General features: G+C 43.7%; 1 pseudogene; it reads left to right on the top strand.

Moving 5' to 3' along the window:
* The first annotated feature begins 1,244 nt into the window (after positions 1-1,244).
* Positions 1,245-3,244, top strand: LOC102242120 (annotated as a pseudogene).
* Positions 3,245-6,403: the final 3,159 nt, after the last annotated feature.

The raw sequence follows: 6,403 nt of genomic DNA, 5'->3' as shown, positions 1-6,403 counted from the left end.
GGAGCGGGCCTAAGCCATCACTAGGACATCCCCTGAGGGTTCCCAGTATGTGAGAGGGGGCAGGCTGGGCTGAGGGACAGCCCCCCCCCCCGCGCACGAATTTCATGCACCGGGCCCCTAGTGATCTCATAACCTTTATCCCAGCGTTCCCTGACAGCCAGACAACCAGACCAGAGATTGTCACCTGAGGATATTTTGGCATTCCAGAGGCATTCCTCAACCCTCAAGTGAGACTTTGGTGGGTGCCTAAATCAGTGTCACACAACCAGCCTGAAACCAAGAGAGCACCAGAAATTAAAGTCTGCTTCTGATAACCCGATATCCAGACGAGGAATAGAAACACTAATTAAAGCACCACAGGGGCTGACCTACCCACCTCCCTTTGGAAGCACTTGAACAAAGCAGGTTCAGGTGGCCACTCTGCTTCACTGTCGAGGCAGACCAAGCAGCCATTCCAGGGGTCCGTACCAAGCGGGAGTCTCCTATAGAACAGACCCCTCATCCAGTGGAGGCACAAGCAAGGAAGCCCTGGATGAGCTGCTGCTGCCAACTGCTTCACCAAGCATCCTTACCATTACCAGTCCGAGAGGGAGTCCCTTTAAGAGAGTTCCACTGAGTTGCCAGATTTGTTACTGAACTCAAGGGCTTCACTGCTTGGGATGTTCTGCTCAAGGAAGAGAGGTGGTTTTTGAAAGGTAGTTTTATTTACTTAGCAAGTAAAAAAAGACAGGATTCACATCCAAAGCTCTGCCTTCCTGGAGGGAGGCTTAGCCATTGCTTATATACACTATTTGGTCAACTACACATTGATGTCTTTGCCGTTGGCTACACTCATCCTGTTGAGTTCCTATCAAGCTCGTCCTGTTTAAAGCTGCATCTGCGAAATACTGTGCTACATTTTAACATTTAGCAAGATAGTATTTAGTAAGAACTGCCTAGACCTTGAGACCCTTGTCCTAACATTTGTACTGTCAAATTAACTCAAAAAGAATCTGCAGGCTTTGGCTAGAAATAAATGACAAAGATTTATTCAAGGGACTGGGGTTTGCAAACCAGAAACACAACTAGGCAATACCCAGAATGTTCCAAGGGAGAAAGTAAAGCTAAGAGTTGTTATAGTAAGGAGTACATTCTTTCCTTTCAATCCTAAATACAGGGAAGATCATATGTCTTAGTATTCTCCCTCCTGGAGGTTCACGCATCCTTGGAGCCCCTGGGTGGAAGAGGTTGACTAATCCAGTTTGTCTGTTTCTCCTTCGGTGATTGCAGCAGCCTGTGGAGACTAAAGTAATGCATTTCAGCAGCTCCAAGAGCAGAGTAGTCCTGGCTCCAGTGTCCCGAGGTCCTGATGCCTATCAGATGATGAACAGAGCCTAGCTCAGCCAGCATTCCCCTCCCGGTGCCCCCCCTCCACCCCCGCAAAGAACAGTGCCAGGGGTACTAACCGAGAATGGGCAGCACAGGAGGACTTGTGGCAGGGATCATAACACTCAGGTGTTACTCTGATCAGAAAATGTCTTCCCTCAAGCCGGAAAGAAAGCACTCTGACTGCGGGGTCCATGTGCCAGCCAAGCAAGGATTTGATATCTACACGGATGAACCTGAGCAAGAGGACAGAAACAGCTGCACAGGGAGAGATGGGATGGCATTTGAGGATGTGTATGAAGTAGGCAACAGTAAACACTTAAGTCAGACCTTCACTTCCTGCTGGATTTTAGCACAGTTTCCCCTATGCTGGTAGATTCAGTTCTCCATTCCCAGTCTGAAGATGCAGCAGATTTTGGTACAGATGTGATAAGTGCAACTGGAAATGCCGAAGAAACTCATCAGTGCCTTAGAGAAGCTGAAATAAGATACAGGCCCAAAGTGTACTTCGTGAGGAAAAAGCCAGAAGGCCTGTGAATGATTCTGGTGGACAGGCTGATTGGAGGCCAGAGAAGAATATAAGCTTTGAGCTGAGACTCTCTACCTGGCTGTCAACTTCCTGGACAGGTTTCTTTTGTGCATGTTTGTTCTGAGAGGGAAATTGCAGCTTGTAGGAACAGCAGCTATCCTGGCTTCAGAATATGAAGAAATATCTAGCTGAAGTAGACGAGTTTGTGTGACTGATGATACACAAAACGAGAACTATTTTGTGGAACACCTTACTGCTCCTGAAAGTCCTGGCTTTTTATATATATATTTTTTATTGATTTCAGAAAGGGAGAGGGAGAGAGATAAAACATCAATGTTGAGAAAGAATCATTGATTGGCTGCCGCCTGCACACCTCACACTGGGGACAGAGCCTACAAGAGGGCAGATGCCCTGACAGGGAATTGAACCCGACCTCCTGGTTCAAAGGTCAATGCTCAACCACTGAACCAATAGTGTTTGGTGCAAACACTATTTTTAAAGTGGATTTTATAGAGAGAGAAAGGAGAGGGAGAGAGAAATATCTATCTGCTGCCTCCAGTAGGCACCCTGATTGGGATCAAACCCATAGCCAGGGTATGTGCCCTGACGAGGAATCGAACCCTAGGCCTTTACGTTTACGGGACAACATTCCAACCAACGGACCCACACTGGCCTGGGCGAAAGTCCTGGCTTTTGATCTAACAGTGCCAACTATCAATCAGTTTCTCCTTAAGGAGGCAAAGAGTGTGTGTCAAAACTGAGAACCTGGCCAAGTACGAAGCACAACTGAGTCTACTTGAAGCTGAACCATGCTTCTTCCTCCTCCTCCTCCTTCTCCTCCTCCTCCTCCTCCTTCTTATTCTTCTTCTTCTAATATATTTTTATTGATTTCAGAGAGGAAGGGAGAGGGAGAGAGAGATAGAAACATCAGTGATGAGAGAGAATCATTGGTCAGCTGCCTCTTGCACGCTCCCTACTGGGGCTCAAGCCTGAAACCCAGGCGTGTGCCCTTGACCAGAATAGAACCTGGGACCCTTCAGTCTGTAGGCCAATGCTCTATCCACTGAGCCAAACCGACTAGAGCCCATTCTTGAAATATATTCCTACTTGATAACTGCAGCAGCTTATTGCCTGGCAAACTGTACTATGAACAGATGCTTCTGGCCAAACACTCTTGCAGCATTTATAGGTTGTTCATTAAGTGAAATTGTGCCTTGCCTGAGTGAGCTACATAAAGCAAGCCTTGATATACCCTATTGACCTCAGCAAGCAATTAGGAAGAAGTATACAGCTTCAAAGTACATGCATGTATCTCTTATGGAACCACCTACAGTTCTTCCTCTACAATAAATTTCAGAACTAAAGCACTTTCAGAACTTAACCTCCAGATCAACAGAATTGGTTCTAATTTTTTTAGGTTTCTGCAGGTTGGATCAACTAGTGTTACTACAATATAGATGACATTTTAAAAATGTATTTAGCTTCTCTTACATTTGGTAGTTTGTAAAATATTCTAACATTTAAAAAATGATAAACAACTTGCCTTATAACAAAACAAAAACAGAGTACATTATCCCCGCTCCCACCCCTCACCCAATCAATTCAGGGTTTTTATTGCATCTTTTTTTAAAAATATTTTATTGACTTTTTTACAGAGAGGAAGGGAGAGGGACAGAGAGCCAGAAACATTGACGAGGGAGAAACATCGATCAGCCGCCTGCAACCGAGGCACATGCCCTTGACCGGAATCGAACCCAGGACCCTTCAGTCCACAGGCCGATGCTCTATCCACTGAGCCAAACCGATCAGGGCTTTATTGCATCTTTAAAAATACAAAAAATAAGTCTGAGGAATCATGTGGCATCTTGCTGTTTCTGCAGCTGGACAACCTAGTTCTTATTCATCAGCCTGCTGAACTGTTGCCTTTACCATCTAACATTTTTCTGATATCCTTGTTTTAATTGTTGTGGCTTGCTGAATCAAAGCAGCTGAATTTAATACAAGTTCAATGTTTTCTTCAATAATTAACTCATCTTTCAGGGCTTGAGGTACTGAACAAGCAACACCCGACCTTATCCAAGCCCCATGGATGTATTTTTCACCCAAGAAATTTCAGATTTCAACAGGAAAACTATTCTCCTGGATAACAATGCTGTTGGGGAAATGAGCATACATAGACCTCATATTGTAATGGAAGCCCAGTTAACACCATTGATCATGTTCTGTACCTGACTATAGATTGTGCAAATAGTCCATAGTTCCTTTCTGTCCCCCCCCCCCATTTGTCAATTTGGAGTCTCTTTTTCTTTCCATGAGACTGAATTCTGCATTGATGTGATTGAAGTTCCCCCACAGGATGCCCCTGAGGACCTTCACAATAACTGTGTGTCCCTTTAGAGTGATGCCAACATTTTTTAATAGATGCGACAAAGATAAAGGGTACATTCTTGAGAAGAATTAGCTCTGTATAATTAGCCTCTGGATTGGTCTGAGATGGTAATCTTCTAAATGACAGGTGGTCTAGATACAGGAACATTCTTTCCTTAGTTCTTCAGGTTATCTGGAGATTTGGTGTCTACCCAGACATCGACGTAGGACTGGAAAATCAAAATTTTAAGTTCCCAGGCAAGAATAGAATCATTTTTTCATACCTCAACCTACTTGATTTCAGTAATTTGTCAGTTTGCTAAAGTGACTCCATTTTATTTCTTCATTCTATTCTCAGTATACTTTTGTGAACCAATGGGATTTTTTTTGATTTTTAAAAAAAAGATGTCCCAGAGTGGGATTGCTGAGACAAAGGATATGTGCACTTTGCATGTTAGCAGTTACAGCCAGATGTAACTGGGCTTCAAATGGCTGTAAAAACTCACATTCCTACCCATAGGCTATGAGAATATCATTTTTCAACTCTCTCACTAATGCTTAGTGCTACCATTCTTTAATTTTTGTTAGTATGAAAAATGGTAAGAGAATATTTTTAAAATATATATTTTTTATTGATTTCAGAGAGGAAGGGAGAGGGAAAGAAACATCAATGATGAGAGAGAATCATTGATCAGCAGCCTCCTGTATGCTCCCTGCTGGGGTGAGGGGGCCACAACCCTGGAATGTGCTCTGACCGGGAATTGAACCGTGATCTCCTGGTTCATAGGTCAATGCTCAACCACTGAGCCACACCAGCTAGGGGAGAATATTCGTATACCCTTGGGAGACTTTTGCAAGCAGGATGGAATATCCAAAATACACAAATAAAAAGATTAAATAAAAGATTACTGGCCCTGGCCAGCGTGGGTCAGTTGGTTGGAGCATCATCCTGTACACCAAAAAGGTTGCGGGTGATTCCAGGGCAGGGCATATACCTAAGTTGTGGGTTTTGATCTCCAGTCGTGGCACGTATGGGAGGCAACTGATGGATCTCTCTCTCTCTCTCTTTCTTTCTCCCTTCCCCTCTCTCTAAAAAAATTTAATAAATAAAAATAAAAGATCACTCTATGTAAAAGAAACGATAGGAGAAAACATTTGCAACACATGACAAATGGTTAACACTAATTGGTAAGAAAATGACAAACAGCCCAATGAAAACTAGGAAAAGTGTATACTAGTGAGTAATTCACCAAGAAGGACATGCAAATTGTCAACAAACACATGGAAATATGCTCAACCTCACTTAGGGAAATGGATTAGTTCATGTGTATAGTGAGTTTAGGAAAAACAAGGTTCATGGAAGATAGAAGGTCTCTAAGTAATAGGATGCTGATCTCTAACTCCTCCATTAGTTTGGCTTCATGATTCTGATGATGCTTTCCAGAAATTCTAATAGTGCCATTCATGTAAAGGGTGCAAGCGCTAGGATTCAAATTTTTCTCCCACCCAAATGTGGATGGAGTTCTTAGGATTGAACCAAATCTACCTACGGTCGAGGGGTATGACTGGCAATCAGGAACTTCCATAAGGATTTACTCTCACCATTTCTGTTGTTGCGTAGACCAACCACTTGGCTATTATCTCTACATGGCTCTAGTCTGAATCATCAGTACAGGCATCCTCACTTTATTGTGCTTCACTTTATTGTGCTTCACAGATGTTGCAGTTTCTACAAATTGAAGGCAAGACCCTCCACCACCAAAAAGATTATGACTCACTTGCTTTATCCTGGATCTAAACCCGAAATAACTCCAAGTTATGACTGTATCTTTGTTGGGACAGGTTGCCATTGTTTTTACTATCAGGTACACTTACCCTCTGCAAGCCTCGGCTTTCATCTGAAGGCTGGTGCTACTCTCCACAGGTGACGTATTATTTGGAGACTTACCTCTTTAGACACCAGCCCAACACTTCAAGAATAATAAGACTGGCCTTAGTTTAGACTTGCCCTGAACTCAGGCCTGAATCTGTCCCTGCATAGTTGCCTTCTAGTATGCCTCCTAGCTTTTGCTTCCATCTCCAGCCCCAGCGATCTGGCTTGGTCCCTGGGGCTGGCTCCCTGACCTACCTTTTCACCTCTGA

This window comes from Myotis brandtii, unplaced genomic scaffold (genome assembly GCF_000412655.1).
Source record: "Myotis brandtii unplaced genomic scaffold, ASM41265v1 scaffold714, whole genome shotgun sequence".
NCBI lineage: Eukaryota > Metazoa > Chordata > Mammalia > Chiroptera > Vespertilionidae > Myotis > Myotis brandtii.
This window is presented reverse-complemented; position numbering and strand designations above follow the sequence as displayed.